This window comes from Ursus americanus, chromosome 27 (assembly GCF_024610735.1).
Source record: "Ursus americanus isolate L20-20 chromosome 27, mUrsAme1.1.p, whole genome shotgun sequence".
In the NCBI taxonomy this organism is placed as follows: Eukaryota; Metazoa; Chordata; class Mammalia; order Carnivora; family Ursidae; genus Ursus; species Ursus americanus.
This window is the reverse complement of record NC_142153.1, coordinates 15,596,808-15,610,400: the sequence shown is the minus strand read 5'-3', so window position 1 is coordinate 15,610,400 and position 13,593 is coordinate 15,596,808.

Sequence of the window (13,593 nt, the reverse complement as noted above, 5' to 3'; positions counted from 1 at the left end):
CTGAACTTCTTCTAGGGGCAGTACCTTTCTGGATGCTGGGGGAGGGACAGGGGCGAGATGCAAAGATAAATAACTGAAGGTCCCTACCTTCAAGTGAAAATCAAGCTCTCTCCCTCTCTCTCCCCTTGAAACAGCTACTTTCCTGAATAAAGGAGCTGGGACAGTGACATCATCAGGATATCTTCTTATTGGAAACACCAGCCTGGACCCTTCTATACCCTCAACATTTTTCATACTCACTCAGTTCCACTCTTATCCTCAAGTTGTAAAGAATAGATACACCAATGGGTTAATACAATTGCTGTGATGAAATAGGGAAACGCTCTGCTAGACTTTGCAAATCCCACACACAGTTTTCTCTGTACATAGATGAACACGGAAGCGTGGAGTGGAACAAAGATGACCCTGTAATACGATCCTCTCTGGGCAAATAAGAATGTGTGAGTGGGATGGCGTGCTCCTTGACCGAAACCTTTGTCCGGGGGAGCCAGGTTGTGGCTCGGCCCTTGACCACAACAGCATCTCAAGGCATTAGGAGCAGAATGAGCTCCTAGAAAGGAACTTTACTAATGCAGAATCAAAATCAAGGCTGCTTTTGTATGTGGCAGGGAGTGAAGAGCACTGGACTGGGGGGCTCAGAAGGTTGCAGTTTGAATCACAGCCCTGCAGCTAGCTCACTGGCCGTGAGTTCCCGGGGGTATTCACATAAGCTCTTTGAGCCTCAATTTGCCTGTCTTTAAATGGGAGCAGGTGGCAAGAGCTCCAGCTCTGAAGATCACAGAGCACTAATGTGAGATTCTAGAGATAGAGTTGAAACCATCCTGCCAGCTGCCTAATTCATCAAAAATATTAGAGATTCCCCTTATTATTGGTATAATCATCTCCAGAACGTTATATTCGAAAATTCAAGTAGTCCGGTTGGGATTCTGTTTGTCTCCGACCATTCCCTTCTGGGGGGGTAAAGAATGACTACTTCAACAGACGCAGGCCCCGTAAACAGAGAGGCAATTATTCGTGAAGTCTGTTAAGAGCCTAACCATTCCACTTCCATCTCGTGTCACAGAAATGCTGGTTATCCTTAGGCGTACTGCTTGCTCCAAACTGAACTTGGTTTTTATGCTTTCCAAAAAACTGTCTTCTTCTACTGGACGTAGAGGGACCTTGAGGAGGGAAGCCCTGAGAGGTCAGAGAAGGAAGCCCGGAGCTTCATTCTATCCCAGCATTGCCACACTGACGTCATGGATAGCCCTTAGAGGACGCCGCAGCCAAGCTGTTGCTGTCCCTCATGCCTTGTCCTGGGCTCAGGATCCCCACTCCCTGGAGCAAAGCTGATGGCTGTTATGGGAACAGGTCCATTTGGCCTTACAGGGGGCTTTCCTAGTTTACGGTTTATAACTCACCCTTAGCTTCCAAACAGCAGACAGAAGCTCAGTCCATAAAGTCTTCATCTGAAATCCATACCAGTGATTTTCTGTTGTCTAAAGAGAAACCCCCAGTTCCTTAATCAAGCATGCACAGTCCTCACATTTCACTCCCAATCTGGCTTTTCTTCCCATATTCAATTACATCCATCTGTATCTATCTATCTGTCGATCCATCGATCAATCTATTTATCATCTATCTACCTATACACACGTATAAATAATGATATGGGAGGGAATTACTCCAAGTTCCAGGGGACACGCTGATGTACATTATATCTGAAACAGCATAGTCATTTATAGGCCCTCGAACGTAGTCAGATGCAAAACGTAATGGGTCAGGTATCACACGTACATTTTCACTGTGGGCAGAAACAGCTCTGGGCGGCATTGTCTTCTCATAGAGTCACTGTTTCTTGCTAAGAAAAGTTGAGTTTTAAGCTGCCTTTTAAAATCATCCTGACTTGCAGTGATCTCCACTCCCCTCATATTTTCCCAATACTCATCCGTTATTCACAAACTGTCTTGTGTTGTCTCTCAATAGGTTAGATGAACGCTTTGTCTTTGTGTGAACTCCTGGGGGGGTTGTGTCCATGTTCAAATGGTCAGCCAGTTACGGAATGCCCCCAGACGTGCCGGCTGGAGCAGATTGTCCCGGCACAGCCTCACTCGGCTTTGGGGTTCACTGCAACCACCTCTGTTAATTCACGTGCTCATACATTTAATCTCAGACACACACTCCTATGCCTGCTCACCTGGACGTGCTGTAAAGAATGCCGTTAGTTGCTCAGCTTCCTAGTTTACACTCATCTGGAAGCCGAGATCTCAACATTATGGTCTTTCGATCTGAACAGTTCCTGGCAGATGTCCCAGCATGCCTGGGGCCCCCTTGATTGTGTCTTTGGTCTGTGGGGGACATCCCCCTCTATTGCGGTATTTTGATGCCTTTGCTCTCAGAGGCCTGCCTCCCTTCAGAACCCAGCAAAAATCCCTCTCCCTCCGAGAAGCTTTCCTCGGCTGTTCACAGCCAGACCTGATGTAGGAGTGGCAAGCACGGCACTTGTACTCCCTGTCCTGGTTTAGCTCTTAGTGTGCGTCTATCTTTCTGTTCTTCCTCCTCTAATATGATGATAGTGCTTGGAAGGCAAGGACTGTCTGTCTCTACTGGCACTGTGTCCTTGTGAGCGCCTCACTGCTCGTTTATGAGTGAAATGACACAAGGCTCCTGCCCAGGGGAGCAGCTGAAATGCAGAGGAGCTCTGGAGAGAGTATCTTGTGAGCATGAGCTCTTTCATGTCTGCCTTGGTGGAGAATGTTCTAGGCTCCCAAAAGATCCTTGACCATAGAAGCCTTGACTAGATGACTCTTTAGTGAAAATAAAACCACCGTCGTTTGGACAAACAAAGATACTAAAGCCAAGATAAGTGTGACAGGTGCACGTTCATACAGTTAGTTAACAGCAGAGCTGAAACTAGAATAGAATGAAAAGCCACAACAATCCAGAACAAGGAGCACAAAACTCAGTTCCTTACTGAAACACAAGAAGAGTCAAAGAACATCTTCCTGAATATTGGTGATGACGGCCATCAGCATTTACTGAGCACCTTCCAAAGTCAAGCCTTTTCTGAGTCAAGGTAATGAGGGGGAGGAAAACTGGTCAAGCAAATCCACCCCTAGTTCAGCAAGAGAAGCAGAAAGTTATCACCGTGCAGGGGGGGGCCAGAGATCAGCGGAGGCAGGTGGGCCCGGAGAAGAAGCATGCGGATCTGTCCCATACCAGCTGTGACATCTTGGACTGGCTCTTCCACCATTCTGAACTTCGGCTCTCTTACCTGTGAAATAACTCTGACTGCCCTTGTAGCTCGTACATTCTGAGACTGTTTCCCCTTAATATATGAATGATAGGACCTCAAACCTTTCATTCTCTGTCAAAAATTCGACACCTGATGGAGTCAACCTCATGCCTATGTGTAGCTGATGTTTACGTTCCATTCCTTCCACTCTGAGACTAAATAAATGATTTCTGAATTCGAGAAAGGAGGCTCTCGCTCATGTCTTCCTTGCCATTCCAAATTTTTTCTTAACCTGATCTGCTTTTCCCTTATCCTGCCTCTTACTCTGTTTTGGGGGGAGGGGAGATGCTCAAGGTCAAAGGGTTGCATTCGTGATGTTTCTCAGTCCACACCACGTGACCCTGAAAGGGTCTCTCTTGTCTTATGTATTTGTCTGTTGCCTTTTAGCCTCATGTCCCGCTCTTATTCCCCACCCCCAAGAACAACCATCGTCATGGGTTTACTACATGTCATTTTGCTTGAATGTACTCTTGTGAAGGGGGGACTTCTGCTTTGTGTGTACGTATTTCTAAATCTCTATCGGTGGTATTGAGTCGTTATGTCTGTTCTGCTGGGGAAGCTGGCAAGAGAGCCCCCACACCAAGACCCTTCCTCCCCATCATGGAGGATGTCTTCAAGCAGAGGAGACCTGCTAACATCACACTCTCCCTGGTGTGAAGGAGCACATGTTATTCTTCTTTCAACAAAAAGAAGGGGAACAATATAGCACAGTGATTAAGAACACAAGCTCTCAGGTTGAACGCACTTTAGTCTGAATCCTGTTTTTTCACGTTCTACGTCTTTGAGCAAATTAGTCCCTCAAAAATCTCCATTTCTTCATCTGCAAAATAAAGATGCGAGCAAATCATTAGGTTATTGTGAGGTTTAAATAATCTAGGCTCCGAACAATGGGGGCCACAGTAGACAAAAATCCAGGTAAATGACAGCTGAATTAATAAGCCATCCTTACCAGAGTGCTCCCAGATGGCAAGCCCCACGGGTCTCAAGCAGGGGAGGGAGCTGAGAATGAAAGACGAACAGAAAGTTCAGAACTTCAATGACATGTCTGAGATCATAGAAAATTGCACAATTAAAAACCTTTAACCCTTCAAGTCCCTGGGATAAAAGGTTCCAATGGGGACACTTACAAGGGTCAGAGCTGGTTGTTTTCTGTACCTGTATGAAGAAACCAAAGGAAAAGAGTTGCCCTCCACGGGAGGAACTTCCTTTTTTTTTTTTTTTTTAAGATTAAAATATGTACTTTGAGGCATGTGCTTTGTCTCAACCTAGCTTCACCTACCCGCAGATGAGGGTCTCACACACGTGTTAACTACCACCTGCCTGGTTCAATGTGGCCACGAGTGTTGTACCAGGGCCATCTTTATTCTGCGATTTACTATTAAGGAAGCCTAGAGGTATAGAAAGTAGAGGTGAGAATCTGGGAGGTCCCCAGTGACCATCTGCACTACCCCCTCCTTTACACGTGAGGAGCTCGAAGAGATTAAGCTCCTGTTACATCACACTTCCTTGTGCAACATACTCCAACAGACATACAATGATCACGCAAAGCACCCCTGTGACTGACAGCTAGCCACTTCTGGTATTACAGCGAAATTCACAGACACCTGCATGGAGAAAGCAGTGTTGGCTGACCTTTCCCTAAAGCCAAGAAACATTCCAGAAAGATCTCTGGAACCAGAATATACCAGGGAAGGAGGCAGCCTAAACTGAACAAGTCACATGTTCCTAAGCCCCAGAGCCTGTGCCATGTCCCCACTGATTTAACCTTTAAAGGCCATGCCCTGGGGAAACAGTGATCTTAGTCATTGCCCTTCAGCAGGGTGAACTCTGGGACTATGGGTCTAAAGCAGCCCGAGCCAGGTGAGTCACAAAAGCGACGCCCAAAGCCACAGTGATTATAACATGATTATGAAAACCTCAACCTATAGAATGAGCTCAGGGAAGCAAGTTGAGTATTTCTTCAAAAAAAAAAAAAATGTCTTTCGACTAGTCTAATGATTCATAAGACATCAGAAAATAAGTTAGGTCTCTATTTATACTTCGCACACGAGCGTAACTGCCCTGAAACCTGCCGTGTGTTGTTAGCACAAGGGAAAGAGATCTGTTGAGTTTAACAGAATGGTAAATTACACTTTTCTCTTTGTTTCTCAATATAATCGTCGTATCGTTGCTTTCAAATACTTTCTTTAAAACGTACTATTAGCATCAATAGATCTCAAGCCAATAATCTGAAATTAGCTACATTAACATACACTCAATTAAGACCAGAGAGCTGCCAGTTATGGACAGTAGCTGGTCATAGACTATAGGCATCCTAGTGTCAAAAGTATAAGAAAGGGCAATTTGACTTTGTACTGTTCACCTTAAGGCAACCAGAGAGAACAAGTACATGGAGTTTTGTGATTCCAGAAGAATTTCGAAATAGGTGTGTTTTGCAGTTTAATGTTCATTGGCACTCTACCTGGTCTAGACCTATATAGAGAGTTCCCAAAATGTGTCATATTTTTTCTGATTCATTTCAGGCTTTATAAGATTCTGCCTATCAAATAAACTGCATTTATTAAAACATAATTAACCTATTTTTCACATTTTAATCATCTAAGACGCATATAACTGTAATCACAGCTTCGGATCAGCATGATAATCAATGTTATCAAACTGAATTAATTTAACTCTAATCAAAAGCAAAAATACCATGACATTCCAGTTTATTCATGGAGTTTTATTTTGGGAAACATGCAATTTCTGTTGGACTTTTTGAAATATTAAAATAACTCAAAAATCTCTCTTGCTTCCTTCAAAGACCCTCTTAGGGCTCATATAGCCCAAGGGGCAAACCACTGACTTAGGGCCTCATAAAGGGCCCAGAGAGAGAGGTTACATAGCCTTGCAGAGGGAGACCTGCCTTTTATTCCTCTTCCTATCTCCCCCCCAAAAAAGTGTGTGTAACCAAGATATGAGCACAATGCTTACCTTTCTAGTGTTTTAATTTCCCAATCTGAAAAGTAGGAATAAGTAACAGACAATTGAAAAGAAGGAAGGAAGGAAGGAAGGAAGGAAGGAAGGAAGGAAGGAAGGAAGGAAGGAAATAAGCCATTGAAAATCTGCACCTCAGGACTAACCAACATTCCACAGGAGAACCATTTGGGTGGTCTGAGTTCAGAGAAAAGCTTACAGTGTTGAGGTTCACCACTTCTGAGCTCCAGATAAACTCAACCTGTTTGAGGGTTTAAAGAATTCCAAACATTCAGCTAAAGCAGATTAGCTCTATTTCAGGGGATTTGAATTCAATAATATTCAAAAAAAGAGTACAAGATCAGAGGGAGAAATTATTTTGAATTCTAAACCGGTGAACGAAGACAAAAGTTTTGACTCGAACCCTAAAGAGATTCAAATTTTATTTCAATTAGAAGCAGACTTGTTGGATTATGCCCATATCTTCTTCTTCTGAGGGTTAAAGTGTAGCTGGGTGGGTGGACTTTTCTTAGGAAACAGCTTGTACCTCCATAGATAAAGGGATCCTTTAAAAAGTACACTGATGTCTCTAGAACGAGTTTACTGAGACCTAAATTGATTGGCTAGAGTTGCCAGTGAATTCAGCATCAGGCTAGTTCCTAATTACACGGATCTAGCAGACCATCGACACCTTCTCTCTGCTCCTGAGTTTACAGCAAGGGAAAAATAAAAATTCACTTCCAGAAATTAGTGCGATGACCTCCATAAAGGTTTCCAGTATGTATATAGTGTCCTGAAGTGACCGGTTCTATGAGATTACTGTCATACAGGGTCAGTCTTCGGTAGGAAAGTGAGGAAGCCAGAGAGAACAGTGACAAGGTCAGGCCTTTACAGCCCCGGGGTCGTTTTTGCTGTCATTATAGGAACTTCCGGACTGGGAGTTACAGAGTACACATATTAAGAGCACCTCTAATTCAGCCCTCAAGTCTTATTCCAAGACCTCATTCCAAATGGATGCTGGGAAAAAGAAAAACAAAACAAAACTGTTGCCTATCATACAATATGCTTCTAAACCATGTGTGTTTGCCATTGGGAACACGTTTGCTTCCTTGAAGGCGGGCGCTGCATCTGGCTGGTAACACCAGTCCCGGGTATAGTAAGCAGCAACCCTCCCAGCAGCCTGGCCCCTGAGGGGGCCAAGCACACATCAGGAGGCTATTTGTTGCTTATGCAGCCTAAGATGATAATCACGATAGGCAACACCTATGGAGCACTTAGTGTCTGCGAATTATGAGGCTCCACTCCTAGACTCTGTTTTGGGAAGATTAAGGTGGGCCTAGAAATATGCATTTTTAACAGGCCTGCAGGTGACTCTGATGTTACAAGTCCTTAGCCACCTTTTTAAAAACACCGACTTAAAGGAATGTTCTTATTCTGGCCCACATGAGGCTGAAAAACCTAACCTCTGCCATGTTGAGGCTACGTGGATTATGTCCATTAGAATGTTCCATGACACAATCTTGCATTATCTCCTACTTTATTTGAATGCTATTTAATGATCACTAGGAGATTTTTTATGGGTGAATATGGTAACAGTGGTATCGCCGTTTGCACGCAGAAACTCCAACATCTCAGGAATTGGTGGCATCACATTACTTTGGAAGTAGAGTTAATGACTGAAAATAGAATTGTTTAAACAGCTGTTTAAGAGGCAGTTAGAAAGAGTCTACTTCTGATAGAGTGGCGTGAGCTCCTACTGGACCTGCCCTCCCACAGGCTACAGCTATCAACTCTGAACATTAGAAAAAATAAACTCTCTGAAGGCACTGTGGAGTGAACAGAAGCAAACAGATTCTAGAGAGGGGAGCTAACATTTGGAAGAAGGGAATGGCACAGGATGGCAGGATGAGCGTCCCCCTCCCTTTTTATTTCTTAGATGGAGGGAAGGTGACCAGGCTGCAGAGATGAAACTCCAGCAGAAAATCTGCAGTCTTTCTTCCCTAAAGAACCAGAGAGCAGAGTTCGGGGTAACCACAGCCCTGGAAAGTGAAGTCGTAATATTGGAAAGCTGAAGGCCAGTGACAGGGGAGCACACATGATGTGCATAAACTCTGACCAGATATCTAGGGGACTCCAAGCTACACAGGCACAGGGAACACTGCAAACAGCCCAGTGAAAGGTCCAAGAACTAAAAGGAGATTTGAACCACCACGCCAAACTAGAGGATTCCGTTTGAGTGCAACCAAGGTATTTGCTTGGGAAAAGACAACACTCTTCCAGATTATCAACAACATAATATTCGCCATGTCCAGAATATAATCCAAAATTTTTCAATGTATGAACAAATTTAAAAAAAATGTGACTCCTATTCAAGAGAAAAAGTAATCAGCAGAAATTGATCCTGATAGGACCCAGGTGGCAGATAAGGATTTGAAAGCATCTATTTTAACTATGTTCAAGAAAGTAAAAGAAAATATATTCATAATATATGAAAAGGTAGGAAATCTCAGCAGAGATGTGGAAACGATTAAAATATATAATGGAAATTCTAAAACAGAATAGTATTATCCGAAATAAAACATTCACTAGGTGGACTAGTAAGAGTAAGGTGGGGGGGGGGGGCGCCTGGGTGGCACAGCGGTTAAGCGTCTGCCTTCGGCTCAGGGCGTGATCCTGGCGTTATGGGATCGAGCCCCACATCAGGCTCCTCCGCTGGGAGCCTGCTTCTTCCTCTCCCACTCCCCCTGCTTGTGTTCCCTCTCTCGCTGGCTGTCTCTATCTCTGTCGAATAAAAAAAAAAAAAAAAAAAATCTTTAAAAAAAAAAAAAGAGTAAGGTGGGGGGAGATAACAAAGGAAAGCGTCAGTAACAAGAAACTGGATGGACAGATCATCCAATCTGAAGAACAGAAGAAGCAGTTAGAACTCCAGAATTCCTCCCGATTCACTCAGCCAGGTGACGTCCCCCTCTCCTCCCCAGCAGAAGACTACAGGTTTTTTTCTCCAGGGAGGGCAAAACACAAGTTCTCTGGGTTGGGAGAGCAGGTGAGGGCGGTGGCACAATATGGGAGACGGAAAGATAAAGCAGAAATTTACATACTGAATATGGAGATGCTCCCCCAACACCTCCCAGCCCCCAGCACCCCAACCCGCACCAGCCCTCTTTTTCAAAATCTCAGCAGCTGGGCTTCAGGCTTATACTCTCCAAATGGGGTAGTAGAATGTTCTATGTTAGGAAGTCTTACCAACCAGGGAAAAAAGACCCGATAATGCTGACAGAGAGCCAAGGTTCTGTTCTCTAGCAAAGCCTCTTAGCCAGTTCCTGTCTAGGACAATACATGCCTGAAGGCTTGCGTCCGAGGAGCGGGGTGAAGAAAGAGAGCTGGGACTTCCATGCTTCAGTGTGTAAACTTGTAAAATAGCCTTGTTTTCCGGCCCCATCCTCTCCTGTGTCAAATATTCCTACCGACATCATGAGCTGGATGTCTGAAGAACAAGGTCCAGAGGCTTACTTCTGCCTGCTTTCTCTTTTATAATTTTGAACATTTAACATAAGCATATATTATTCACTCAAGAAAACCATTAATTTGTAAGTGCTCAGTAAAGAGACTGACAGATAAATATGAGGAAATAGCCCCCAAAATGCAACAACTAAAAAAAAGAGAGAGAGAAGAAAAATAGAACAGAGGTAAGAAACTTCGAGAATCAAGTCAAGAAATCTGACATCAACTAATAGCTGTTCTAAAAAAAGAATGAAGACAACGGAAGAGAGGAAATTGTCAAAGAAATCATAGAAAACTTAGCAGAACTCAGTAATATGAGTCTCCAGGTTGAAAGTAACCACAAAGCTCTCAGCACAATGAATGAACAAATAATGAAAAGGTACGTCAGGCATAAAAGGGAAGCTACTAAAAGCATTTAGAGAGAACAGAAACAGTCCCAAAACAAATGAAATCAGAAAGGCATCAGAATGCTCGATGGTGACGCTGGAAGCTAGAAGACATGGAGCCAACACTAGCTTCAAAATTCTGAGAGAAATTCTTTCCAGCCTGGAATTCTATTACCAGCCAAATGGTCAACCAAGTGTGAGGGTAGAGGAAAGACACTTTCAAATACGCAGGCGGTCAAGAATTTTACCTCCAATGCGCCCTTTCTTAAGAAGCTTCTAGAGAATGTGTTTCTGAGAAATAAAGGAGTGAAATGAGAGGAAGATGTGGAGCATGGGAAAGGCGTGAGGAAAATCCAAGCCGCACGTGGGCAGCAGGCCTGGCGCAGAGCCAAGTACGGGCTGGAGGAGGAAGATCAAGGGCTGGGGGGGACGCTGCGGGACCTGATCGATTATCAGATATTCCACCATTTGAAAGTGAAACAGGAGGTGTTTGACAGACCTGAATGACAGAGTGTGTGAGTGTGTGCGTGTGTGTGTTGGGCTAAGGTGAGGTGGGGGTTAAAGAAATTTAAGGAAATGAATAAACAAGGCAGTTAATTATCTCCAACGTGCACAGAACTTCGTGAAACAAAATGTAACTGTAGCACCCCACTTGGTTCAAAGTTCAACCCACACACACGACCATAGCGAGGTAAACACCAAGTATGATTTAACCATGAAGTCTTCAGTGGAATTAGAGATGGAGGAGAGAGGGACATACGAAAGTAAACTTGACGGCTACAGTAGAAATTAGTAATATCTAAAACTGATAAATCAAGAAATAACAGTGGAGGCATATTATATGGCACCAAGGACGTAAATGCCAAAATAACCAGCTAAAAGAACAGACTGGAAGTGACTGCCTCCAGACAGCAAGATCACAGCTCGGTTGTAGAGGTGGGGAAAGCTGTTTCTCGTTATTACCGTTAAAATAAAATACAGTTGGCTTTTTAACCAGGTCATGTATAACTCTGATAAACTTCAATAGTAGTTAAAAATAAATAAGTACAATAAAATAAAGGCTGAATTGTGACCCATCTGGAATATTCTAGAGAATGCTCCTGAGAGGGATAACAATGGTAGCTAAGACCTAAGTCATGTTCGCCAACTGTCTGTGCAGTCGACTACAAATTACCCCTTGAAGGGAGATATTACGGCAGACTCCTAATGTTTCCTCTGATTGTTCTCCCCCTTTCTTCTATTTTGTGTTTTATTTAGGCTCAGTGATTAGAGTGCACATAATATTTCTTAAAAGACATTTCAATTTTTCAAGATATTCCAAAAGCATTATTTGTTTTTATAATAATTGTAAAAAGTCAATATTTTGAAGGCTGCAAGTTGTATAAATTATGAGGATAACCCACAGGGCATGATTTATAAAAATATAAGGAAGAGATCACTGTCCTGCCCGGGGTTTCAAGTTTGGCTCTCTCTAGAGCACGGCAGAGCGGTGTGAAGTCTACCATTCCAAAGACCCTGGGTTTGTAGAGCGGCTGTCCTATTGGGGCTGTATAAGTTGGAAGCTGCTTAAATCTTGAAACGTCACCATCAGAGAAAAGTCACAATTTCGTATCAACATCTTTCCCGGGTCTGGAAGCATCCTTCCCCCCTGCGTGGGCAGCTGCCCAATCATACTAACCATTTTGCAGGAAGAGTAGGTTCTCTCATCCCGGTCCCAGTTAGCACGGTCCCTGAGCTACCTGGTGAGGAAACCGGGGCAACCTGGTTGTGGTACCCCAACAGATGAGTTTGAAATTAGAAGCACAGTGCCCTCAAGCTGGCATAGGCTGGACGGGTTTGTCAGAAGGCATGATATTTTTTCAGTTCTCATGTATATGACGGTGTTCTCTTTGTCTCCTAGGTCCACCGCATTCTCGGGAAGAGCCCCCAACTCTGAGAAGTCTCATTAACGGTGGTTGGGTTTTTTCACCGTACCCCATGGAGTACGTCCCTACAGGAAAAATGCCTTCATGCTCGTGCATTCCACACTGTGCTCACACACAAACCCGTTCACCATTTACAGTAAACACTCAGGCTAGTATTGGGCTAGTATTATCAGCCTTATTTTAAAGCTGAGACAGATTCAGAGAGGTTAAGTAACTTGCCATTCGAATCCCAAATTGCACAGTGGGATCCCAGGAAGTGCCATTCGAATCCAGTCACATTAACAGAGTTCTCCATTATACACCTGTTCTTGGTTTCTCTTGTCTGCAGGAATAAAGCCACAATATACTGAGATGATTCAGACCCATGGAATATTTTTCAAAGGTCAGATGTCCCTTCTTCACAAATCGGTATAAGGGCCTTGACAAGAAATCACTACTTTAAAGAATGGTTTGAGATGTACTCAGAACCTGAAAAATGTCTGGTCTTTCATTAAAATCACACATGCTAAAGGTCAGTCTAACATGAACATTGTCTTGGGGGGTTTTGGAGAAGGAGGGAAAACAGTGGTGCTTAAATCATTTAAATTACCTCTTAAGTTTCTGTTCGTTTCAACATAATTCCTTAGTAAGTTGAAGGCGCTTATAGCTTTGCAGGGTTTGGGCTTCTATCCGATGTTCTGTAACTTCCCCTTTCTTTGAAAGAAACATTACATAGTTCTCTCCTAGAGCGCTCTGGGAATATTTTAGAGATCTATGCATCTTTGGAGGGAAATGGTTTCTTCCCTAAAATATTGTTTTAAGCATTTAAAGCCAGCTTTGTTAATCTTCAATTTCTTAAAAACTGGGACATGACAGTAACATTATAAGAGAGCAGTTGTCTATACTTTGCACAGCTAAATTTGGTTTCCGGATTGCCAAACAGGCAAACGTATTGTTTGGAATAATAGTTAATAATAGTTTCCAAGCCAGTCGGAAATAGAGCCGTCCTCATTGAAAAGCGGGAGCCCAAATGCAACTGCTTCTCCAGTAAGATAATGAGTTAATGAGGAGGACCTCTTTTGAACCAATAAACAACACTGTCATTCAGGGTTATCTGGGCACCCACTACCTTGAACATGAAACAGCTAACCCATCACTATGTGAGCACCAAGAATAGACCCATTACCGCCTCTTTAGCAAGGGCTTGAGCTAAACAGCTGGCGCTGGTATCTGGGGCCGCAGGGAATGATGACTACACTAAGAATAAGGTCCCGGTTTCTAGAGCTTCTGTGGCGAACCAGGGCAAGCTGTTGGAGTATGAAAGGGAATGAATTCAACAGGACATGCTAGGGACTGTAGGTTTTTATTTTTGTTTGTTTGTTAAAAAAATAAAAAATAAAATAAAATATTTAAGATTCAAGGGTAGAAGTTAAAAATGCTTGCGCTCTGGAACGCAGTAATTGAACTCCTGGGTGTACACCCAAGAGGAACTTCCTCATTTGAGCACGTGGTGACCTGGACAAGAATGTCTTTGGTAACACTGTTGACAATACCACACAATGGTTGGAAACAA